General features: G+C 41.0%; 1 long non-coding RNA gene across 1 annotated transcript; it reads right to left on the bottom strand.

Moving 5' to 3' along the window:
* On the bottom strand, positions 1-26,067 carry LOC133378423 (uncharacterized). The gene is made up of 3 exons (XR_009761013.1): positions 26,024-26,067; positions 5,631-5,746; positions 1-54 (listed from the first exon to the last, which is right to left on the bottom strand). It is a non-coding gene; the product is annotated as an uncharacterized LOC133378423 (long non-coding RNA).
* Positions 26,068-27,100: the final 1,033 nt, after the last annotated feature.

Here is a 27,100-nt window from a genome sequence, read left to right as displayed (position 1 = left end):
CTATTTCTTGACGCCTTAGGAAAGGGAAGCTAAAATGAATTGTGCAACCTTGATCTATAAATAAATCACAAGAGAATACATTTTTGAAAAGAAGTGGAGAAGGGTGGGAAGGGAAAATGAAATTGCTGACATAATTTTAATAATAATTTTCACACACTTTATCCAGGTTAAAAAAAAGGGTATCTTTGAAAAGATAAAAACAATCCTTCCTATCGGTCCTACAAATCTTGCAGCTGATATTTTGCACAGCCCAGCTCCATATGTGGGCCTGTATGCTGCGCTGATCAAAAACTTGAAAGTTGTATGATGTTCCACCAGAAAAGGATGTTGTAAAGAAGCAGGCAGTAAGCAAATTTCTATTTTAATCCACTAACTGGCTTATTCTGAAGTGAGTTATAACCACTAATTGATAAGGGTTTTTTTTTTCTTAACAGGAAGGAAGGAAGGAAGGAAGGAAGGAAGGAAGGAAGGAAGGAAGGAAGGAAGGAAGGAAGGAAGGAGCAGTAGTGACACTGACTGTATAGGCACAGCCAGACCACCACTAGGCAGAATGAAGTGACCGCCTCAGGTGGCAGATGCTGGGAGACAGCAATGGCAGCCCCCTGGTTATTCTTCCTGAGTTCCCCAGCTCTTCCCCTCTCTTGGAGGACAGAGCCATGTGTGCTACACAGTCTGTCCTGGTCCTGCTGCCTCAACCACGGTGAAGACATCACCCTGTCACCTGTGTTGAAGAAAAATTCAGCTACCAGCCCAGGTGGAATGAGGAGGGGACACCATCTTCTCCTTTGCCTCAGGCAGCAAAATACTGTGGGGTGACCCAGAGTATAGGGGTCATACTCCTTGCTCCCACCTGCATCTGAGACAGAATCTGCTTTCTTCATTGAGATTTAATAGATAGTCATGCCTCCATTGTGCCAAGTCCAGTTACCAACGGCTCCAAAGCAATGGCTGGTAAGCTATTTTATTTTATTTTATTTTACTTAAAACAGTTATAAGACTGCTTATATTAGACAGAACTTAAAGTGGTGTACAAAATGATAAAGACATATAAAAATGAAGTCACACAACAGAGCTACAGTCACTAAAATTCTCTGGGAAGAGGGGCTGATTGTTAAATCACTCTGGCCACTGGAGCTCTCCCAGGGGAATAGGAGTCTCCTAACAATTCTCAGCACCCTTCACAAACTACACTTCCCAGAATTCTTTGGGAGAAGCCATGACTGTTTAAAGTGGAATAAATGTCTGGCATGGGTGCGGCCCCCTGATTAGCCAAGCCAAACCGCTGTTAGTCTGGCTTTTAGAACACTGACAGTTGGTTCTTACTGAGCATGCCTGCGCTATCATAGACTCCCATGTTAATTTTCTTAAATTAATTAAAAATTAGCCTTGCATTTTTTAAAAACCTTTAAACTGCAGAAGATTATGATCAGAGTATGGGTCAATGTCAGTAATAGGATTATAAATACTTTGTGAACATGGCTGATTTTTAATTAATTTCAACAGATTATGAGAACTCTGACAAAAAAAAGTCCAAAAGGGTCTGGATTATTTTACTCTTGCTTTAGAATTTGAACTCTGGATTCTCTCTGAGTGTTTTGTGTATTGCCATGAAAGTTAGAAGGTTGTTAAGCAAGTGTTCAGGACTATGAGTTTTGTAAGATTTTGTTTTGAAATGAGTTTATGGGAAGCAGCAGAATGGCATGGGGGTATTTTCAATTTAACGTGGTAGAGTGGGAAAAATCCATGCTGGCTATAGTATACACTCTTGTGGGTATATAATAATCAGTGGAGATTGGAGGCTCCAGTGTTAGTGGGGCAGAGAATCTACTCTGGGTTTTAGTCCTTGTTCAACTTGGACAGCTCCTTGAATGTTTAGACTAAGAGCAGATGCACTGCCCCATTGACATCAGAGCCACCAGTTTCCATTGTATATAACTGTTTTCATTTGTTCTTTTATATAAATATTACTTTATGTTCTATGTGGTCTTTAGACAATGGGCAGTATATAAATATTATAAATACATAAATAACCCCCTGACTTCTGTATGGATGAAATGTAGTCTATTGAACAAAGGTTAACGTTGCATCCATTGCTCCACCCACTTTTGCTTCTGGCTCCACTCACCGGCGTCCACCCTCAGAAGGCTGCCCATGAATAAATGTGGTCCTCGGACTGGAAAAGGTTCCCCATATCTGGTTCACATAGACACTGTAGGGAGTATTAATATGTGTAGTAGAAGGTGGGATTCCCCTCCCATAATGTTAAGAAATTATTTTATTCCAAGTATCTTCTGCTCCATCCAGATGTTATATCCTCCTCATTCATTCTTATATTTTTTAAAAAGAAAAAACCCAATACCTCAAGGTTTCAAATGTTTGTAGAATGAGATATGCTTTAAATAATCTCAGAATATGACAGTGTAATTGACATTCATCTTTTGAAAGAACGTTCGCTTGCAGTTTCGCTAATAATAGTGACAGAAATGGCCTTCTTAACTACTCTGGTATGACAGTCTGGCTCTTTTGTAGAAAAATGAGTTAATAATGTAAAGAGGGTGAAAGGAATCCGAATTAAAGCTGTATGGCGTAGCATTCATAAGATCTGTTTACTGGGTCCACAACAGGCGCGCACACACCCACACCCCATCTTTTTTCTGCTCTAATGATCATTGGGCTTTTGCTGAAAGCGAACATTGCTGAAATATTACTGTTAACGCATTATGAGATGTTCTCGGTCCACTCTTTTAAAGCAACTAAAAAGGGCAGCAAAATGATACAGCCACGTTTCATCAGTTTTGAATTAAAACGGAAAGTTAATTGTTCATTTGGGGGGGGGGAACGGGGGAGGGAAACACAAGCTCACTCAAGCTTGATCTTTCAAGCTCCCAAGGACGAAAGAGAATTCTTTCATCAGATTTGCTTGAGTTTATAACAAGGGCCACCTAATTTAATTTGTCTTTGATTCTGAGGCAGGACTATTTCAAAGGAAAAGAACAGCATGAATGAGAATGGTTGGAATGAATAGGGGCCCTGCTGAGAAAGGCCTGCAGCCTAAGGAAATGAGGTACTTGAATCCAAAAAAAATTGCTATGGGAATTCTGTGTCCAGTGGTGGTAGCACTGCGGACATTTGGAAGCCGCTTTCTTATACCAAGTCAGACCATTGGTCCACCTAGTTCAGTGTTATCTACACTGACTGGCAGCAGCTCTCCAGGCAACATTCCTAGTCCTACGTGGAGATTCTGGGGATTGAACCAGGGATCTTCTGCATGCACAGCGGATGCTCTGCCACTGAGCTATGGCCCTTCCTCTAAAAGGACACCTCTTTTGCACTGCGTTGCTTCCTCCCATCAGCCCTGTGTTTACTGCACTAAGAGCCAGTGTTAGAGAGATTAGAGTGCTGGGCTAGGACTGGGGCACCCCAGGTTCAAACCTTCATTTACTGGGTGGCATTGGGCCAATAACTCTCTCTCAGCCTAACTTGCAGGGGGCAGGGGGCAAGTAAAGAGGCTTCTGATGAAAGGCAAGATATCAACATAATAATAAATAAAATCAAGTGTGGAGATGCACTGGGCGGGGGTTGCATGGTTTACTTGATGGACAGGTAAGGGTTAAGCACACACACTTATCACATATGATACAGTAGGGCCCCACTCATATAGCGGGTTACTTTCCAGACCCCTGCCTAAAAGCAAAACCCGCTGGAAAGCAGAGCTCCGGCAATAAAATGGCATCCGATGCCCGAAAAAAGCTGTAAAAGCGGAACAAGCGCTGTATGAGTCGGGCCTTACTCTAATTGAAAGCTGCCGTATTAGCAGAACGCCAAAAAGCGGGCCGCCAAAAAGCAGGGCCCTACTGTGGTAACCAGCAGCTTGTTCTTCTCAGCAAATCACATGTGCCCAACTCTCTGCTTTGCTGCAGAGCAATGGTGGTTTAAGTTCCAAGGCCAATGTTTGCTACGAAATGTATACTTTTGCCCATAATGTATTTGGAGGAACTGATAACCCAGCTTTCATTACAAAAGTTCTCAGGATGGTAGTGAAAACAAAATACAATTTAATGCAACAATAAAACCATTTTTTAAAAAGCAGAGACCAATAAGCAGAGAAACTCAAAGCAGCCAATGAGACCAAAATGAACCAATTTGGCATTTAAGCAGCAAAACCTGCCTACATAGGTGAGTCTTTCTAGCCCCTTTAAACAGGCAAGATCCTGAACCTGGTAGTCCTCAGCACAGATAACTAGTTCCTGACTTAGTCCCCTTGAGGCTGTGGATTATGCTATAACTGCAGTTCGAATGATGGGATCCTTGTCTGTTTTGAAGTTTGCAGACTTACAAAAGAAATGGATTCAGTTGGTGGTTTTAGATTTCAGATTACATTACCATGCATATCTGTTTTCCTATGTGGAGATGATGCCCCAAAGTAAACATGAAGCAGTCTTGACTAACCCTGAAACAGGATCAAGGGACACAAGGTCCTTGCAAGACAGACAATAAATCTGCAGGTTTCATGCAATTCTGAAGTCATAAGGAGAGCCCTGCTGGATTAGAATAATGGCTCATCAAACGACAAGCAGCACATATGTACAATAGCACTCTCCCTAGCAACTGGTATTCAGAGTAGGGTTGCCAGGCTCAAGGCTTGAGAATGATTCTGTATCTTTAAGAGAAGAGAAAATTCTTGTAGGCTGGGCCTGGCAACCAAGAGGTCTTCTGTATCTTTAAAGTTGTGCAGGGGGAAGGGAGAATTCCACCTTGTGGTTTTTCCCATGACGGTGTTGCAAGAAAACCTACACTTGGCTGAATTTTTTCTTCTCTTAAAGATACAGAATCATTCTCAGGCCCTGAGCCTGGCAACCCTACAATTCAGAGGCATACTGCCTCTGATACAGGACAGCAGCAGCATGTGATGGGGGACAAAGTAGCACTACATCTGGGATGTGGATGTGGCAGGGTGAGTCGGTAATGAGGTGGGGAAGTTCTAAGTTGTTGAGGATGTCCTGCAGCTGTGCATGCCTGAGTGACATTGCTGCGAACGTGAGCTCCTCTAACCTGGCTCGGGATAGAAAGATCTGCCAATTTCAGTTCTCTCAGTGTCTCATTTTTCCAATCCTAAATTGAGTTCTCCATATTTCTGCTGCAATCTGCATGTTCTTGTTTTAAAAATTCCTCATTAAAATTATCTAGGATTTTAGTGTGAATTTCTCCCAATAAACACATTTTTGTAGGCAGTTTTGTTCAATGGACACATTTTTGCAAGCAATTTCTTGTCATACAATTCGTTTTGTATGTTATGATCACTTATATGTTTCTTTTTATGCACATTTTCCCCTAACATATGCATTTTTGTAAATGTTGGGTGGCAAACAGCATTGCGAAATTCAAATAAGAGCAAGTTTTCGGAAAGTGTTTCGGAAAGTGCAAATCTGATAGATTTGGCTTGAGATGCCAACTGGATCATATTTTGTGCCCATCCCTAAACCTGACCACCACCTCACCCAGCCCCATCTCCTAACTAAATCAGCACCATTGCTGTCAGAGTGCTGTTGTCACTCCCTCTCGTTATGCACTGCTGCTGATATTGGAGGCAGTACACGGTCATCATGACTAGTAGCCATTGTTAGACTCACCCTCCATGAATCTGTCTCCCCAGCTGTCCAAGTTGGTGGCTGACACTGCTTCCTTTGGCTGACAATTCCACTGTTTAACAAGGTGCTGTATGAAGAAATCCTTCATTTTGTCTGTCCTGAATGAGAGAGGATGGATATTTTATATCTGTTCACTTTTTCTACAGCACTAGTAATTTTATATACCTCTCTCATGTCCCCCCTTTACTTGCCTTTTTTTTTTGCAAACTAAAAAGCCCCAAACATTGCAACCTGTACACATATGGGAGATCTTCTAGCCCCCTGATTATTTTGGTTGCCCATTTCTGAATGTTTTCCAGTTCCACAATACCCTCTTTGAAGTGTGGCAACCAAAACTGCACCAGTATTGCACCACAGATTTCTTAAAGAGCATTCAGATATTGGCAGTTGTATTATCAGTCCCTTTCTTAATAATCTTTTGCACACCTGCCACACCCTAGGCTGACAATTTCACTGAACTATGCACAGGGGAGTAGTCAGTCGTCCAGGGGCTTAGGGGAGGCTTAGACCCTTACTGGTTTGGAAGCAGGGTCCCAGCCAGGTCCCTGTCTCTCCAGCATTCAATGAGCCAATCAGCATGACATTGGGAGTGTGTTAGCCACTGAGAAGAGTCTTCTAACATGCTTCCTTGTCCTTTCCTGCTGATCGGAGCCAATCAGAGTGAAAGGAGGTGTATCAGCCACTCTTCTCAGTAACTAACATTCTCCCCTTTTATGCTGATTGGCTTCTTGGAACATCTATTGTTGTGGAAGAAGACATTAACAAGGATCTCATTTTCAACCCAGCAGCAAAAAAGGGGGTGTTGCTTTGACTATCATAATGGGTTCCTGCATTTCTGAATTTGCAACTACATTACTAGCTATACAACATAAGTACAACATTTCTTTCTTTGTCAGCCATCACTAGTTCAAACCCCATTAGTGCATTTGTGAAGTTAAGATTTCTTAGGCAATGTGCATCACTTTATTTATTATTATTATTGTTGTTGTTGTTGTTGTTTAACAGATTTATATCCTGCCCTTCCTCCCAGTAGGAGCCCAGGGCAGCAAACAAAAGCACTAAAAACGCTTTAAAACATCATAAAAACAGACTTTAAAATATATTAAAACAAAACATCTTTAAAAACTTTTTTAAAAAAAGGTTTAAAAACATATTAAAAAGCAATTCCAGTACAGTCACAGACTGAGATAAGGTCTATACTTAAAAGGCTTGTTGAAAGAGCAAGGTCTTCAATAGGTGCCGAAAAGGTAACAGATGGCGCCTGTCTAATATTTAAGGGGAGGGAATTCAAAGGATAGGTGCCACTACACTAAAGGTCCGTTTTCTCTGTTGTGCAGACCTCCTGATAAGATGGTATCTGCAGGAGGCCCTCACCTGCAGAGTGCAGTGATTGACTGGGTATATAAGGGACAAGACATTTTTCCAGATATCCTGGTCCCAGCTGTATAGGGCTTTGTACACCAAAAATAGAAACTTGGACTTAGCCCGGTAGCTAATAGGTAGCCAGTGCAATTCTTTCAGCAGTGGGGTGATATGTTGGCAAGACCCTGCCCCAGTGAGCAGTTGCACTTCCACACTTTGCACCAGCTGCAGCTTCCAGACCAACCTCAAGGGTAGCCCCACCTAGAGCACATTACAGTAATCCATCATGGAAGTTACCAATGCATGGACAACTGTGGTCAGCTATCCCAGTCCAAAAATGGCCGCAGCTGTCTTACCAGCCAAAGTTGGAAAAAGGCACTCCTAGTCACTGAGGTCACCTGGGTGTCTAGCAACAAAGATAAATCAAGGATCACCCCAGACTACAGCCTGCTCTTTCAGAGGGAGTATGACCCCATCCAAAGCAGGAAACCAATTATCTGAACTTGGGAACCACCAATGCACAGTTGCTAGGATTCAGACACAGTTTATTGGCCCTCATCCAGTCCACCATCGAGCCCAGGCACCTGTCCAGGGTTTGAATGGACTCTCCTGATTCAGATGTTACAGAGAAATAGAGCTTGGTATCATCAGTGTACTGCTGACACCTCACCCCAAATGTTCTGATGACTGCTCCCAAGGGTTAAACAGCATCAGGGACAAGATGGCACCACCCCACAGCACAACTGCCAGGGGGCCGAAAGACAATCACCCAATGCTAGTCTCTGAAAACAATACCTGTCATGAACCTGTAATGGTCATGAGTTATTAAAAATCTAATAACAATACTTTGGCTCCAGTAAGGGACTCTGAGAGACGGTTACAGTTAGAAAAGACAAGCCTTTGCCAATTTGCAAATTTGAGTTTCACTTCCCAGCTGAAGATGGTTAGAGAAGCCTTAACAAGCTGCACCTGTTTATCTTTGCTGATTAGCAAGTGCCTGGTACCCAAGGTCATCCTTGGCCTGTACAGTTGGAAAACACAGTTGGGAGGGGGGCCTGAAGGTGCGAAAATGTGAGAAACATTGAGAAGAAAGTTACATCAGCCAATTCCTGATTGGTCAATTAATCTTGGACCGTTAGGATCCTTTTCCCTTAAGTATAGGGCTAGAGACCCATAGCCTTTGTTCTCTGTTCTCTGCCTATGCTGACTGGCACCAGAGTTCCAAACCTTTCTGCCTTATGGTTCCAGGGGTTGCTTATGGGAAGGCAACCTATGTCTGGTTCCATTGCTTTATGTTGAACATCCATCTCTCTTAGGAGAGGTGCCACGCAACGAACTACCTCGTGTGTAAGTAGTTAGGTGAGTTAGTTTGTTATTTTCTTGTTGTATGAATTCTCTTGTAAGAACCTAAACCCCTGTTGGGTGAATGGTCTTAAAGGATTACTTGCTGCTATATGCTATGTGCACTTATATATCTTAATAAAGCTACTTCTATTTAACCTGGTGTGTTCAATTGAGAGAAGGGGTGGTTCTGGATTCAGTACCTTGACGCATCTCAGTCACTAACTACCAAAGAGGGTTAAGAAGGTAAAGGCTTGGATCTTAAGTGTTAAACCAGAGGTGCCTGGCAAGGAGTGTAACTGTGACTCTTGCCTTTTAGGACCTTGGTTTTATATATCTTCTGGGCTCAGAGATCCCCTGGCTCTGAGTGGACCAGTATACAGGGGTGGTGGCAGCCTACCTTCTACCTTGCAGGGTTGTTGTGAGCGTACACAGCCTTGGCAAGGGTGAAGTAATAGCTTTTTGGTTCCAGTCTCATTTCCCTAAGGGTGGGGGTCTGAGTCTGATGCATGAACCCAGTACCTTGAGGGTCTGGGGGTCATGACAATACCCATCTCACCAAGTCGGCTCAGAAGGATACCATGGTCAATGGTATCAAAAGCCACCAAGAGATCAAGTAAGAATAGCAGGGTCTCACTCCCCCTATCCAATCTACCGATAAAGGTCATCCATCAGGGCGACCAGGGCCCCTTCAGTCCTATAACCAGGCCTGAATCCAGACTGGAATGGGTCATGGTAATCTGTTTCATCCAAGACTACTTGCAATTGCTGCACCACAACCCTCTCAGTCACCTTCCCTAAGAAGGGGGTATTTGCAACTGGGTGGTAGTTGTTGCAAATCAAAGGGTCCAGGGTGGGCTTTTATCAGGAATGGTTAGATCACTGCCTCTTTCAGGGCAGCTGGGACCACTCCCCCCCCACAATGATGTGTTGACCACACCCTGGATGAACTTGGTCAAATCCCCTCAGCAAGCTTTAATAAGCCAAGAAAGGCAAGGGTCAAGAGGACACATTGCTGGCCACAATGTCGCAAGCACCTTGTCCACATCATCAGGCGGCATCAACTGAAACCGTTCCCAAGAAGTTGCAGCAGACATTACACTGGACACCTCACAGAGAACTAAAGTAGATGTGGGTGGGGCATCAAGATTGCTATGGAGGTGAGCAACTTTATCCTCAGCCTTGCAAACAATTCACAGTAGGTCTCCGAAGGGTCTAAAACTCTGTATCCTGGAGTTGTCAACAGACCCCTGACAATACGGAAAAGCTCCCATGGACGGCTACTTGAGGATGCGATGGTGGTAGAGAAGTGGGCCTTCTTTGCCACCCTCACCGCCGCATAGTAGGCATGGTTATGATGTTTTACTTGTGCCTGATTAGCATCACATCACGTCTTTTGCAACTTGCGCTCTAGCCATCGTCCATCCTGTTTCATTGCCCTTAGCTCACTGGTGTACCATGGTGCACACTGGGCTCCACAATGCCAGAGAGGATGCTTGGAGGCAACCATGTCAAGAGCCTGATGTGTCTTGCTGTTCTGTCCAGGGTCACCTGCTCTGTCTACTGGGAACTCCTCCAGGGCATTCAGGAATCCTGTGGATTCCATTATATGCTCACACTGAAACCTCACTTGCAATTGTAATGCCTGTTCACCCAATTTGGCTACCTTGGCTAACTCACTGCTCACACTTAAATCTAGAGCACTGATGAGCAAGTTAAAAAGCACTAGTCCCATGAAAGATCATTGGGGGAATCCCATTTCTTAAATACCTGCATTGTCAGAACTGTCAATTTATTCCTACTCTCTGCTTCCTGCTCTTTAACTAGCTACTAATTTATAAGAAGACCTCTCCTCTCCATACTGCTGCTCAGGGCCTTTGGTGAGGGACTTTTTGAAAGTCCAAGTACTCAGTGCCTATTCCATCACCCGTATCCACATGCTTACTGGGATTTCAAAGAACTCTCAAAGGTTAGTTAGACAGGATGTATTCTTGCAGAAACCATGCTGGTTATTCTTCAGCACGATTTCTTCAGCAATTTCTTAGGAAAAACTTAGAAAATATTCTCTGGACTTTCCTGCATATTTATGAATGCTTTTCTCTTGAGGTTGCGCCATATGTTGCAGCCAAATTTGAATTCTGGAATGAAATCACATTAGCTGTGTTTGTTAAAGTTTAGATGAGTGAAATCTCCAATGAATTCAAGAATAATATGATGTCTGGGGGCAGAGAATATGTGCAGAACCTGTTGTTTCCCCATATTGTAGTCCACATGGAGTTTTGTCAATGCTGCACACTCATTATTGTTGTTCCAACTGGTTAGTTTTTCGAATGAGAAGTAGGATCTTTTATTTAGTCAAGACATTGCAGATAACAGAAAAGAGAGAAAAGTTAGTATGCCTGTCTCACTTTTAGGTCTTCTAGATGTCTTCAAACTAGGCACAACATTTGCAATCGTAGGCCTAAACTGTATGGGGTGAACCATTATAAATTCCATATATTACTCTGTGGCTTGCACTCAGGTACACTGGACTCTGAGCATAGGCAGACCTATGCGAATTAGGGTTGCCAGGTCTGGTTGTCACCTGGAGACTCTGGATTTTTGGGGTGTTCTCCAGGTCTGTATGTGAGTCACCCCAATATTCAGATTCTCAGCTTTCATTTTTTTTAAAATTAAGGTTCTATGTGGTCTGGTTCAAGAGATATACACTAAAATGACAGCTGCCCCCCCCTGCAACTTCTGTTAAATGAGCTTGTAGCTGGCTGCTCTAACCCTGCCCTTTCAGGTTTTAGCCAATAAGTGATGTCAGGGTTGTGATTGACAAGGGATTTGTTGACCTCCAGACAATAGCTAGAATCCATGGCAAGGACAGAAAACTGTTGTGTTTTCCTGTTGTCTGAAAATCTCATAAATTGAGTTATACCTTTCAGTAATAGTAAAGTCCCTTTCTCTCTGTATTCAGGAGATGTAGAACAAAAAAAATCACAGCAGGATCTTGGTAGACAATTGTTTACTGTAAACAATTTTACTTATGATTATAATAAAAGTGTACATGCAGGGTTTTGTAAATTATTTGCAAAAATAGCATATAATATATTTTATCTTTCAAATAATTTTTGAACAGGAATTTAAAAGAAGTGTACATAAAGCTTATGATGTCATTACAATGTGTTATACTTTTCTAATTATGAGGGGTCAAACAAGTTTACATTTTCCTGGGCTGTTGAAGACGGCAGTTTACTTATCTAATTGAGAGCCTAGAGTTGCCAGCTCTACAGTTTTCACCCAGAGACTCCAGATTTTTGGGATCCTCTCCGGAACTTCTGGTGAGTCATCCCAATCTTTGGACTCCCAGCTTTCATTTTTTTAAAAAAGTTTCTAGGTGGTCTGGTTCAAGAGATATACACCACATTGTCAGTTCCCCCCCCCCGCAACTTCTGTTAAATGAGCTTGTAGCTGGCTGCTCTAACCCTGCCCTTTCAAACTTTTGTAGCCAATAAGTGAACTCAGGGTTGTGATTGACAAGGGATTTGTTGACCTTCAGGCAATAGCTAGAACCTATTGTAAGGCCAGAAAACTGTTGTCTTTTCCTAGTTTATAGCTTTTTCTCTGTGTGCAAGTCAGGAAATGTAGAACAAAAAAATCACAGCAGGATCTTGGTAGGCAATTGTTTACTGTAAACAATTCCAGTTGTAAACAAAGTGTACATGCAGGGTTTTTTACATTACTTGCAAAAATAGCATATTATAAATTTTATCTTTCATGTATTTTTTGAACAGAAATTTAAAAGAAGTGTACATGCAACTTGTTTAAATTTTCCTGGACTGTTGAACAGGGCAGTTTATTTGACTAATTCATAGCCTGTTTTGATAATCTTCCTAATATGAAGCTTTAATTCTGTACTCACTTTTCTTTGAGTAAAGCTGCAATGCTAATCCCACATACCGAGGAGTAAACCCCATTGAATTCAGTAGGACTTACTTTGGAGTAGACATGGTTAGGATTGTGCTGTAAATCAATGAGACTTTTGAGTGAACATAGTAAAGGATTGTGTCTGTGCTGTAAATCTTTCTCTCAACCTCCAATCCTATTTTTAAAGCAATTAGGCAGGGCTTACTTAGGTGTCACTGCTTTTTTTGTAGGAAACTAATATTGATTTTTAAAAAAATGTTCTGCAATGACTAACTGGTTTTGACAATAAACTGTTGTATGGGGTGTATATATTTTTATATCTCCAGTGTGTGTGTATATGGAATTTCCAACAACCCTGTGAGGTAGGGTTGGAAACCAAGACAGCTCACAAGAACTAAATCCATTTAAAATCCAATAACCATAAAACAAGTATGAAACAGTTGCAAAACAACTTAAAGTGGCAGGATTCTGAATTTTGGGTTGGGTGAGTGAAGTTCCTTATCACTTGATGTTGCAGTCCTGTGCACGCTTCCATGTTTGAGTAAGCAGCATTGAAAACATTGGGACTTGCTTCTGAGTAAACATGCATAGGATTGCACCAAAAATATATTTACAGGTTGTGTAAATAATAAACATCTTTGACAGTCATGCTTATGTAAATATTTCTTCATTCTATGTTCCGATAAATATCTAATTTCACACTATGGTTGTATATTATTATTTCCTCTACATTTTAATTGTGCCTTTCTTCCTTGGAGTGATCATGGTCCCCCCTCTGTTGTTTTCACCGTTGGGGCAGATTAGACGGAGAGATGGAGAGTAGCCCATGGTCACCCAGTAAACTTTATAGCTCATTTCCATTTAAAAAAATTAATTAAAATGATTTACATGCAGGTACAGTCCGTGGCGCAGAGAGGTAAGTGGCGGTAATGCAGCCAAAGCTCTGCTCATGGCCGAAGTTCGATTCCAACGGAAGGAGGAAGTCAAATCTCCTGTAAAAGGGGTCGAGGTCCACTCAGCCTTCCATCCATCCGTGGTTGGTAAAATGAGTACCTGGCATATTCTGGGGGGTAAAGAAAGGCCGGGGACGGAACTGGCAATCCCACCCCATATATGGTCTGCCTAGTAAATGTTGCAAGACGTCACCCTAAGAGTCAGAAACGACTCGCACTACAAGTGCGGGGACACCTTTACCTTTTTAAAGTTTTTGAAGTAGATCCACACAATACATGTAAAGCACATCCAACTCACATTTAAAGTGCATGACTTCCTCCAAAGAATCCTGGAAAGTGTAGTTTCCCCTTCACAGGTATAGTTCCCACCACCCTTAACAAACTACAGTTCCCATAATTCTGTGGAGGGATTAATGTGCTTCAAATGTGTGTTGAATGTGCTTTAAATGAATTATGTGTATATGCTGTGCATTTATTAGTGAATTGAAAAGAACAATTTTAAAAGATCCTTTTTTAAACAGGGGAAGGGCTGTAGCTCAGTGGTAAGGCACATATTTTGCATGCAAAGGTCCAAAATTCCATCTCTGGAAAAGACTATTTCCTGGAATCCTGGAGAGTCAATGCTAGTCCATATCATCAGTACTAATGTGCCTAAAAGGGGAAAGAGACCCAATGGCCACAATGACTCAGAAATTTATTTATGTATTTTATTTACGACGTTTATATACTGCTTTATGTAAAAAAAAACCCCTTCAAAGCAGTTTATAGAAGGAATTAAAGCAATAAAATTATTGGAAGAGACAGGTATTTAAAAATATTCAAAATAATAAACCAACACTGAGTTAAAAACAGATAAAAAATAATAGCTTCTACATGCCTGGGTAGGCTTGCCTAAACAAAACTCTTTTTAGCAGGTGCCAAAAAGACTACAATGAAGGTGCCTGCCTAATGTCAATAGGCAGGGAGTTCCAAAGAGTAGGTACTGCCACACTAAAGGATCAATTTCTTACAAGAGTAGAACAAATACTGTGGGGCACCCATAACATGGAAAGCACACTCTGAACTTGGCCTGGTAGCAAATCAGCAACCAGTGCAGATTTCAGAGTAGAGGTATTATGTGCTCATAGGGTCTTACTCATGTCAGCAATCATGCCGCAATATTCTGCTCTAACTATAGTCCCTGGGTCAGGTTGTGCTGCTTGAGGATTTCTGTGACCTTGGCTGACTGGCTGCCAGGATTCTTTTAGTTTTGGTTAGGATTCCTTACTGGTTGTGGGATGCTGATTTTTCTTCCTTACTGAAAGAAATCGTGTTTATGTATTAATTTATTTATTTCTTCGCTTTATTAGTCACCCATCTGGCTTGATTAACCAGACACTCCAAGCGACGTACAAAGCAAAAACATATAAAACATCAAAAAACATCAAAAAACTTAACAGTAAAAGCTAAACAATAAGGTAAAGGCAACTGAGTTTCAATAATAAGGCTTCTCACCTGTATAGTCCGAAGATGTAACTGCAGATGGAAGTTCCTGGTGTATGTCTTCCCACATTGGCATAAAAACCAGTGTGGGTGATAGTCTGTTTGCAAAATCTAAAATGGCATCTTGCCCCCCCCTGAACTTAGCATCCAGCAACTGCAGCAGGGAGAGGGGCAGGACAAACAGGCCCCTCAAAATCGAAACCAACAGGGCAGTTCTCAAAGAAGCCGAGGTGAAGGAGCATGGGTGTAAACACAACCGATACCAGGCAAAGTGGACGAGGCCATATGGTAGGACGGCGGCCGCTGCAGGGGCGCTTCCTAACCCTCAGAAGCCAAAAGAAGTGTCTTCCAAGGACAGGCCGTAGCATCAGGCCTGCCAAGAGGCCGCAGCACCAAGCGTGCCAAGAGGCCACAGCTCATCTCTGGCTCGAGCCCCACTCGAGCCTGGCTCATGTTGTGGTTGCATTTAGGAAATCATCACTATCTTTTGTTTTTCTTTTTTTGTTTGCATTTCATTTACCTCTGACCTCACTCCCTTACATCCATAGAAACTAAAATAGTGGTTCCATGTGCTCAGCTCAACCCCCTTAAACCCACTGATGATGCACCTTGTTGTTGCATAATGGTTTGTTTCTTGCCCAATACTAGTAAAAGAGAATTCACATACTGGGAAGTGTGGCTTCAATTGCTGTTGTTCCCAAGCTACTACCTGCAAAGGCAAACCAAACCATGTGTGTTTTCTCTCCATCCACTAATACTCACTAGAATTGGGTTGGCTGTGAGTTTATAGCAGCCTACTGGGTAGGCAGGAAAGAGTAGAGAATCTTTTTAACTCTTACTCATTTCTTAAACCTCTTTCTACAGTGAAGGATCAAGTCTGTAAAGAAGTTTGGAGCAGCCACGTTAAAAGGCATGCAGAGCATTCCAGGCAGGGAGTTACCAATCCTGCTTTGATATGGATATGTTTGCAGAGGATCCATAGTCAAGCCTTACCAACAGCACAATTCTAACCATATCTACTCAGAAGTAAGTCCTGTTGAGTTCTATGGGGCTAAGTCCCTTAGTAAATGTGTTTGGAATTGCAGCCTTCATGGGCATCCATCTTTACTCTTGAGAGCTCCCATCTGACATCTCCACAACACTAGGCTCCCTTTTTCCTACATTGGCCTTCTGGTGACTGGCCTAGCCTGAGAACTTAAACCCTTTTTTCCAGAAGCAAGTAGGCTAGTTTAACTGTTCCTTACCAAGGGTCCCTACGCAGATGAGAAGGAATGATCCTGTCACTTCAGCTGGACCTGGGAACACTCTCATTTAGCTAAGATTTCTATCTTAATTTCCAATCAGAGATTTTGTGTGTGTGTTTGAATGGTATGCTCCAAGCAACTGTGGTTGATACTTAACGTATCATGCTTAACGACATCACTAGGGCCCGCCCCATTGTATCACTAAGGCCCGCCCCATGATATCACTAAGGCTTACTCTGTGACATCACTAGGGTCCTCCCCTGAAATCTCAGAGTTTGGGATACTTCTGACCTGACAACCTTAATGCAAAAATCTCAGGTGTGAATGTCTGGGGGGTTCAGAAGCAGAAGGGATGGGTAAATATGTCAATTTCACTTTCTCCCACTTTCTCATTTTTTCTAGTCTTAAGTTCAGTTTGCCACATTTCAACATCAGTTTGCTTAAAAAAAGAAAAAGCCCTCATGAAAATTTATTTTCATGCAGATTTCCCCCCTAATATACACATTTTTGTGGGCAAGTTTGCCTAGTATGATTCATTTTGTATCTTAATTCTAGGCATGTTCAGCCTAATTAAACATACAGTTGGGATAGGGTGGAGGAAGGCCTTCTCTCCCCCCAACTGAAAGCAGAGGGGATTAATCCTGTAGGGTGCTGCTTTGCAAGAGTCTTCCCTGCAGGAAAGGCTCTCGAGAAGCAGCAACCTGCAGCCTGCAGAAGATTCAGTCCTTGAGAAGCAGCGCTCTCAGGATCAAATCCCCCTGTTCTCAGTTGGAAGGGGGGAAGGAGCATCTCCTCCTCCCCCCAACTGAGAGCAGGGGTTAGACCCATAGGGAAGGCTCTTGAGAAACAGCATTCTGAAGTCCATGAAGGATTGAATCCTCTGCTCAATCCTGCTGGGGTCTGGTTCTTCAGCAAATTTCCTGTGGGGAACACACTGGCAAAGTAGACCCCCCAAGCCTTTCCATCAAGTGTCCTGCCCCCTGACAGCCCAAGATTGCACCAGGAGGGCTGACTCAATCTGGATCGTGCTAGGGCTGTTTTGATCCAACTTCACCCAAGTCCAAAACCTTCCAAACCAGCCCAATTTGGTTCAGGATTCAGCTGAATCTGGTGCCCAGCTAGGGTTGCCAGGTTCAGGGCCTGAGACTGATCCTGTATCTTTAGGAGTAGAGAAAGTCAGCCAAGTGCAGGTGTTCTTACAACACTGTAATGGGAAAAACCACAAGGTGAAATTCTCCCTTCCCCCTGCACAACTTTTAAAGATTCAGAAGACTTCATGGAGGCTGGGCCTGGCAGGACCTATTACATCAAGCAGAACATCACCTGCAGGTCCTGCAATATAGTTTACATCATCGAGTGCAAAAGAGCAGGATGTCATATCCAATATGTAGGAAAGACCACAACTGACCTATGCACGTGCTTCAGGAACCACAAGTCGGCAATCTTGACAAAAAAAGTGGAGCAACCAGTTGCAAAGCATTTTAACATCGAGGGTCACAGCCTGTTAGACTTTTCCATTACAGTGATAGAGATGCCAGCAGATCCAGCAGCATTGACCAAAAGGGAGAACTTTTGGATATACTCTCTGGACACATTGGCACCACATGGCCTGAACCTGGAGGACAGTACCACCACTACTTAACTTCTGCAAATAAAGCCCCTCTGAGCATTCCATCCTCAAAGCTCTATAACTGCCACCTTGGTAGCAGCATTTGTATGTTAGCAGCTGATGAAGGGGGAAGCTGAAACGTTTTGTTAATATAATAAAAACCTCTGTTTGGTTAATCACAAGTACGTTTTTATATATATATTAGGTGATTAACGGAATCCTTATAGGGATCCAGAGCAAGCTTGACTGGGGTTCTGTTTGTTGCTTTCAAAACTGTCTTATCTATCTATCTATCTATCTATCTATCTATCTATCTATCTATCTATCTATCTATCTATCTATCTATCTATCTATCTATCTATCTATCTATCTATCTATCTATCTATCGTAGATAAATGTATTCTATGACTGCCCCATGTCTTCCCAGGTTAGTTCTTTGATTTCTGACACAGCTGGAGCCAATGGCATTGGGCCTTTCCTGGCCAGTGATGAATCCAGCACCCAACAAAGTAAGAAACCAGATACCTTTAAAGCAATATGTTTCAAGAATGTCCTTAGTTGGCTGTGACATTGCTATGTGGGGGTCACTGTCCAATTTATCTCTTTCTGCACATATAGGCTTCAGACTGCACAGTTAGATTAACAAGTGCAGCAGAAAAATACACAGCGATTCATCATTATAACAAAGCATAGCAAAATTATCAGGAATTTCAGGTGGCTGGAGCCTTCACAAAATTATATGGAAACGAATTCTTTGGTCTGTTCTGTTTGGAGTGAAAAAATGTAATGCAGATAAGTAGGAAGCCATAGCTCTTGGCCATTGCAATGAGTGCAAATTACCCTTTTGTGGTGCAACCAAATTTAATTTACTGTTCACTTTTCCTATTGAGGTGTGTATTCTCTTTGTTCATGAAAGATGTTTCACAAATCAGCCTATAAGCTAGGAAATATGAAGCTAGGGGAGCACTTGGTCTCAATCAGCTAAAGGTAAATTGATGGTTTCACTTTGTGATTTGTTGAAAAAGCAGCTATAAATTAGTCTAGAGTTTACCTCATCCTAAAGAATTGTCTTTGCTTGATCTGCCTTGCTGAAGAAATGTGAAGCCATCAGCATCTTCTGGAAAAGTTCTGCTCTTTCTCTCACTCGCTCTCCAGCTATCTGGAGTGCAGTTGGGGATGGTGCTTTATTTGAGCTTTCTCCCAAAGGGCAGCTCTTTGGCAGGCAAATCCAGGCTGCAAGTTGCTCATGTGGAGGGTTCCTCTACTGTTTCCACAACAGAGAAGGGTGTAACTAGGGATGAATGTACCCACTGAAGTCTGGTCTGACCTAGTTCTACTAAGGTCACATCCACACCGCACATCTAAAATACATTTAAAGTACATGGCTCCCCCCCTCAAAAAAAATCCTGGGAACTGTAGTTTATGGGACTTGTAGATGAGTGAGGGGGAAACTAGAGTTCCCAGGTTTCTTGTGGGGGGAGTCATGTGCTTTAAATATGCATTAAATATGCTTTAAATGTATAGTGAGGATGGGATTGCAGCCTATCCCATCTTGTTTCCATGTGGATTTAAAAGGGGAAATCCTCAAAAATCTGCATGTAACTATGACTTTTTTTAAAATAAAAGATTTTCAAAGGGCTGTGCAGAACGTCAACAAGTCCCATTTTAGTGACATACCAAATGTAACTAGAGGTTTTCATACACATCCACATCACCATCTGCAAGTTGTACCCTACATAAAAACGCAAAAAGAGCCAGTGGCCCATCTAGTCCAGTATCCTGTTCTCACAATGGCCAACCAGTTGCCCATAGGAAGCTCTCTCCCCTCCTGTAGTTTCCAGCAACTGGTATTTGGAAGCATGCCGCCCCCACCTATGGAGGCAGATCATAGCCATCATGGCTCCATTGATAGCCTTATCCTTCATGAATTTGTCTAATGCTCTTTTAAAGCCATCCAAGTGGGTAGCCATCATTGCCTCTTGTGGGAGTGAATTCCATAGTTTAACTATGTGCTGTGTGAAGAAGTACTTACTTTTGTCTGTCCTGAATCTTCCAACATGGAGCTTCATTGGATGTCCACAAGTTCTAGGATTATGAGAGAAGGAGAAAACCTTTTCTCTATCCACTTTCTCTATGCCATTCATAATTTTATGCACTTCTATCATGTCACCTCTTACTTGCCTTTTCCTTAAACTAAAAAGCCCCAAATGCTGCAACCTTTCCTCATAGGGGAGTCACTCCATCCCCTTCATAATTTTGGTTGCCCTTAGAATAATAGAATAGAGTAGAGTTGGAAGGGGCCTACAACGCCATTGAGTCCAACCCCCTGCTCAATGCAGGAATCCAAATCAAAGCATTCCCGACAGATGGCTGTCCAGCTGCCTCTTGAATGCCTCCAGTGTCAGAGAGCCCACTATCTCTCTTTGTAATTGATTCCATTGTCGTATGGCTCTAACAGTTAGGAGGTTTTTCCTGATGTCCTGTAGAAATCTGGCTTCTTGCACCTTGAGCCCATTATTTCATGTCCTGCACTCTGGGACGACCGAGAAGAGAAGATCCCAATCGTCCTCTATGTGAAAACCTTTCATGTACTTGAAGAGTGCTCTCATATCTCCCCTCAGTCTTCTCTTCTCCAGGCTAAACATGCCCAGTTCTTTCAGTCTCTCCTCATAGGGCTTTGTTTCCAGTCCCCTGATCATCCTTGTTGCCCTCCTCTGAACCTGTTCCAGTTTGTCTGCATCCTTCTTGAAGTGCGGAGACCAGAACTAGACGCAGTATTCAAGATGAGGCCTAACCAGTGCTGAATAAAGGGGAAATAATACTTCATGCGATTTGGAAACTAAACTTCTGTTAATGCAGCCTAATATAGCATTTGCCTTTTTTGCAGCCACATTGCACTGTCAGCTCATATTCAGCTTGTGATCAATGACAATTCCAAGATCCTTCTCACATGTTATATTGCTGAGCCAAGTATCCCCCATCTTACAACTGTGCATTTGGTTTTTTTTCCTAAGTGTAGGACTTTGCATTTATCCCTGTTGAAGTTCATTCTGTTGTTTTCAGCCCAATGTTCCAGCCTATCAAGGTCCATTCGAATTTTTTTTCTGTCTTCCACGATATTAGCTATGCCCCCCAATTTTGTATCATCTGCAAATTTGATAAGCATGCTCTGTACCTCCTCATCCAAGTCATTAATAAAAATGTTGAAGAGCACTGGGCCAAGGACCAAGCCCTGTGGTACCCCACTCATTACTTCCACCCAGTTTGAGAAGGAACCATTGATAAGCACTCTTTGAGTACGATTCTGGAGCCAGCTGTGGATCCACCTGATAGTTGTTCCATCCAGCCCACATTTAGCTATCTTGCTAATCAGAATATAATGGGGCACTTTGTCAAAAGCTTTGCTGAAATCGAGATATATTATGTCCACAGCATTCCCACAGTCTACAAGGGAGGTTACCCGGTCAAAAAATGAGATAAGATTAGTTTCGCAGGATTTGTTCTTCATAAATCCATGTTGGCTCCTATCACTGCATTGTTTTCAAGGTGCTTACAGATTGACTGCCTTATAATCTGCTCAAGAGTTTTTCCAGGTATTGATGTTATGCTGACTGGTCTGTAGTTCCCCAGTTACTCCTTCTTGCCTTTTTTGAAGATAGGGTCAACATTAGCTCTCCTCCAGTCATCCGGCACTTCACCAGTGCCCTTTTTAGAACCTTTCTTTTTTATTATTTGATCTTTATTAATTTTCAAAATAAACATAACCAACAAAATAACACAAAATAATATACTATGTGGATCATAATGATATTGCTTATAAATATTATATTTAGATTATCCATAGTAAATTATTAACACAATTTTCATTCATACATTAATACTGTTCCCTATATTTTTGTTTCCTGCAGGATTGTTGAATACAATTTCTATCCTTTCATTTAGTGGACCATTTAATATTAGTACCATATCCATATGTATGCCATTGATGGGGGATCCTTGTATCTCATACATTTATGTAATTAATAAAGTCATATCATACTGAAAGGAAATTAGTCCTTTTGCTTTGTTGTCTTTAAATTATCTGTTAGTTTTTTGAGTAGAGCTATATCCCAAACTTATGCAATAGTAATCCTTACTGCTACCAACAAAAAACGTACCATTACGTTGATATTAACTTATTTTTAACATCAAAATCTTAATTCAGAAATAAATTCACTATTGCTAATTGTGGTGTCAATGTGATTTTTTTGTTGGATTATCTATTCAATCTCCTTAATCACAGATGCCCAAAATCTGCAATCTTTTTGACACTCCCACCACATATGTCTATACATGCCAGTTCTTTGCACCCCATTCAGCACACTGAAGATGTTCCAGATTCATCAGTGCTATTTTCCTAGGTGTCATATACCACTGATATATAACTTTCAGAGACAATTTTTAGCTGATGATGTTTGGTGTGGTAGCTTATTTATTTATTTATTATTTGATTTATATCCCACCCTTCCTCCCAGTAGGAGTCCAGGGCGGCAAACAGAAACGAAAACACTTTAAAACATCATAAAAAGACCTTAAAATACATTAAAACAAAACAATGTTAAAAACATTTTTTTAAAAGCTTTAAAAACATCTTTTTTTTAAAAAAGGGTTAAAAACATTATTAAAGAAAACATATTAAAAACCAATTCCAACACAGAAGCAGACTGCAATAGGTCTCAACTTAAAAGTCTTGTTGAAAGAGGAAAGTCTTCAAAAGGCCTCAAAAAGATAGCAGAGATGGTGCCTGCCTAATATTCAAAAGGAGGGAATTCCACAGGGTAGGCGGCGCCACACTAAAGGTCTGTTTCCTATATTGTGCAGAACGAACCTCCTGATAAGATGGTATCTGCAGGAGGCCCTCACCTGCAGAGCGCAGTGATCGACTGGGTGTATAAGGGGTAAGACGGTCTTCAGGTATCCTGGTCCCGAGCTGTATAGGGCTTTGTACACCAAAAACTAGAACCTTATTCCATTGAGTTACTCACTCTTCCCTATCTATGTCAATTCCAAGTTCCCTTTCCCAGCACAGTTTAATTCTGATGTATCTCCTCCTATGTCATTAACCAAGATTTTATTTGTATTAGATGTCAGGCCCTTCAAATCCTCTGGATAGGCTAAAATTAATTTCTCAACTCTAGTGAATCTACATGTCACAGCATCTTTCAGTTCTTGGTTATTAAAAAAATGATTTCTGCCCATAATAACCATGGGAATGGGATTTCCTGCGGTTGATCTTTTAACTCGACTTCTCCAGTGGGCAATCCATTCAGATAAAAATTCCAGAGATGATATAATCCCTTGGTATACCAGCCCGTAACACCATGACCAGAACTGGGTCAACATCTTCATTGAGCTATCAGCTATGACCCCAAGGTCTCATTCCTGGTTGGTCACTGCCAATTCAGTCCCTAAGAGTGTATATGTGAAATTAAGCATATTGCTACAATATGCATAGCTTTACACTTGTTTACACTGAATTGCATTTGCCATTTTACAACCCATTCACTCAGTTTGGAGAGGTGCTTTTGGACTTCTTCAGAATCACGTTTTGTTTTATCAACCCTGAACAATTTAGTATCATCAGCAAACTTGGCCATCTCACTGCTCATTCCTAACTCTAGATCATTTAAGAACAAGTTAAAAAGCACAGGCCCCAATATCATCCTTGAGGGACTTCACTTTCTACATCCCTCCATTAGGAGCACTGTCCAATTATTTCTGCTCTCTGTTTCCTAGCCAGTTCCTGGTCCATAAGACGACCTCTCCTCTTATTCCATGACTGCTAAGCTTACTCAGGAGTCTTTGGTGAGGTACTTTGTTGAAAGCATTTTCAAAGTTCAAAGACACTAACATAAGAACATAAGAAGAGCTTGCTGGATCAGACCAGTGGCCCATCTAGTCCAGCATCCTGTTCTCACAGTGGCCAACCAGGTGCCTGGGGGAAGCCCGCAAGCAGGACCCGAGTGCAAGAACACTCTCCCCTCCTGAGGCTTCCGGCAACTGGTTTTCAGAAGCATGCTGCCTCTGACTAGGGTGGCACAGCACAGCCATCATGGCTAGTAGCCATTGATAGCCCTGTCCTCCATGAATTTGTCTAATCTTCTTTTAAAGCCATCCAAGCTGGTGGCCATTACTGCATCTTGTGGGAGCAAATTCCATAGTTTAACTATGCGCTGAGTAAAGAAGTACTTCCTTTTGTCTGTCCTGAATCTTCCACCATTCAGCTTCTTTGAATGTCCACGAGTTCTAGTATTCTGAGAGAGAGAGAGAGAAGAACTTTTCTCTATCCACTTTCTCAATGCCATGCATAATTTTATACACTTCTATCATGTCTCCTCTGACCCGCCTTTTCTCTAAACTAAAAAGCCCCAAATGCTGCAACCTTTCCTTGTAAGGGAGACGCTCTGTCCCCTTGATCATTCTGGTTGCCCTCTTCTGAACCTTTTCCAACTCTATAATATCCTTTTTGAGATGAGGCGACCAGAACTGTACACAGTATTCCAAATGCGGCCACACCATAGATATATACAATGGCATTATGATATCGGCTGTTTATTTTCAATACTTTTCCTAATTATCCCTAGCATGGAATTTGCCTTTTTCACAGCTGCCGCACACTGGGTCGACATTTTCATCGTGCTGTCCACTACAACCCCGAGGTCTCTCTCCTGGTCGGTCACCACCAGTTCAGACCCCATGAGCGTATATGTGAAATTAAGATTTTTAAATCCTGCTAATGGTCCAAATTCTTTTAATTTATCCATCAATACTTTAATTCCTTCCAAGGGATTTTCTAATACAATTATCAAGTCGTCAGCAAATGCTCTCAGTTTATATTCCTCTTTTTTTTATCTTTATTCCCGAAATCCTTTTGTCTTGCCTTATGTCTCTAAGCAGCACTTCTAGAACCAAAATAAATAGAACTATTAGAAAATGTGCATGGAGAATATATAATGAAAGAGAGAGAACAACTAATAAAGGAAGGATATAGTTCTCAATGGTTTGCCTATTTACAATTGTTAGAAAGATACAAATTGGATAAGAAAATGTATGGGTTTGAAATAAATAAATCTGATTTTGAAATAGGTTTGTGTACAAATGATGAATGTATAATTGCAAAAATGTATAAATTTTTATTGAAAATGGACATGGAAGAAGAACAAGTAAAAGAATGTATGGTCAAGTGGGCAAAAAATTTTGGTTATAATATACAAATGGATCAATGGGAAAATATGTGGAAAAAAGGTTTGAAATTTACATTATGCTATAATCTTAAAGAAAATTTTTATAAAATGATGTATCGTTGGTACATGACTCCAGAAAAGTTGGCAAAAATGTATAGTAATGTTTCTAATGTATGTTGGAAATGTAAACAACAAGAAGGATCTTTTTATCATATGTGGTGGTCGTGTAAACAGGCAAAATTATTTTGGGCACAGATAGGTAGGATGATGCAAAAAATCTTAAAGATAAATATTCAGTCAAAGCCAGAATTTTTTTTATTGGGTTTTATGGATAAACAAAAGGAAAAGAAATATGGAAGAATAATATTATATATGATTACGGCAGCAAGATTATTATATGCACAAAAGTGGAAAATGGAATTAATACCAACAATGGAAGAATGGCTATTGAAATTAATGGATTTAGTTGAGATGGACAAATTGACATGCCTTCTCAGAGAAAAAACGACAGATACATTTCTTAAGGAATGGAAGCCTCTTTTGGACTTTTTGTTGAAAGAAAAAAATGAAATGATGATAATGGGATTTGACGATTAATTAAGATAGACTATGGAAAAAAGTGAATTTCGTATGCTTTAGGGGACAGGTTTGATATATATTATATACTTATAGCTGATCTGTAACAAATCGGAAGTCAAGTTCTTCTTTTTATTTTTGTTGTTTTGATTTTGTTTGTGTTTGTTTTATGAAAATTTGAATAATAAAAAAAAATATTACTGAAAAAGTTTAATAGTTAAATAACCCACTTAAATGCTATTTTATTATGTCTTCTCAATAAAACATCCTTTCTGGAAAAAAAAAATTAATGCTTAACCGGAAGGGCTAGAAGATGGCTACCGCATAGTAGAGACGTGTTTGATATACCGGAACGGTATTTGGGGAATCTTTATCACTAGATATCTTCTGGCACACTGAATCTGAGGATTGTTAATTGGAAAAATCTACTAATCTACCAACTTAAAAGAACATTGGAAAAATTAAAGATTCTAAAGCTAACCGTCTGCAGAAAGAGAAGAATTCACCTGACGTCCCCAAACGCCGGCAGAGGTAAAGACTTTCTGCAAACAAGTACTGTAAACAAGTACTTCTAAAGATTAGATAACTGACTAATAATTAACAAAGACTGCCATGATTTATATTAGACTATGCTTTCTCTAACCCTTTTGGATATAAATATTTGCTGCCTTACCATTGAAGCTGGATTCTGTTTTGACTGCGTTATCTTAAGAGACGTTAATCTTTAGTTCTATTGCAGCTGCAGCTGAATTCATTTATCAAGTAAAAAGCTAAAAGCTAAAAAGATGGTTCTTACTAGGAAAAAATGTAAAGATCTTGGAATAGAACTATGCACTGACTTTGACTCTTTACAAACCAAAGGAATGCAGACCAAGATATCGCATTTCTATAATATAAAAGAGACAACAAAGGAAGTAAGACAAAGGAAGGAGGTGGAAACTACAGTGACTAAAAGTGATGATATTAATGACTGGCTGTTAAATAATTCCTTGGCATGGTTACTTAATGCCGAGGATTTGACAGGGCCCAACCTGGCCCAGGAATTAATAACAGCTGCAGAGGAAAATTCCTCCTTCAATGACTCAGCTACACAGGGAAGGGCAGCTAATATCTCAGCCGTAAGTGTTTCCAGTTCAGTGCCCCCTCTTGAATCCTCATCTATCTATGGAGAACTCAAGACTTATTCCTTAGAATTTTGTCATTCCCAGAAAGAGACAGAACATCCGGTTGTGAACAACCAACAAGGCTCTGTGGTGGATGAAAACTGGTCCCAAATGGTGTCTCAATCTTTGATTCAAATTTCCAAATTTGTAGCTGAGTTGAATTCTCTGCTTTCTATTCTAACGGATGTTATCTCCAAGCAAGAATATCATCATAAAGAACCAATAGTAAACTTACCTACAACCTCACAAGCCATGCAGACCACACGACTGAAATCCCTTTCTGGCATATCATCTAAAAAATCAAAATCGCAGGAACATAAACACCATAAGAAGAGCAAAAACATTAAATCCTGCAAAATTCGTCATAAATCTCATATGAGATTTGATAAACTTTTTAAATTACTGGATACTCCTATTGCTCCTAACAAGAGGAAAAAGAGGAGAAAAAGGAAGTCTAAGAAAACAAAGCTGGAAAAGAGGGCAAACACATCTACATCGATTCAAATGGAACAAAATAATATTGTTGCTGATCAAGAACCTCTTAGATTGGAGCCTAATACCTTAATTACTTTACCCATCTCTCCTAA

This window comes from Rhineura floridana, chromosome 2 (assembly GCF_030035675.1).
Source record: "Rhineura floridana isolate rRhiFlo1 chromosome 2, rRhiFlo1.hap2, whole genome shotgun sequence".
NCBI lineage: Eukaryota > Metazoa > Chordata > Lepidosauria > Squamata > Rhineuridae > Rhineura > Rhineura floridana.
The sequence above is the reverse complement of the archived record's forward strand: the minus strand, read 5'-3'. Positions and strand labels throughout refer to the sequence as shown.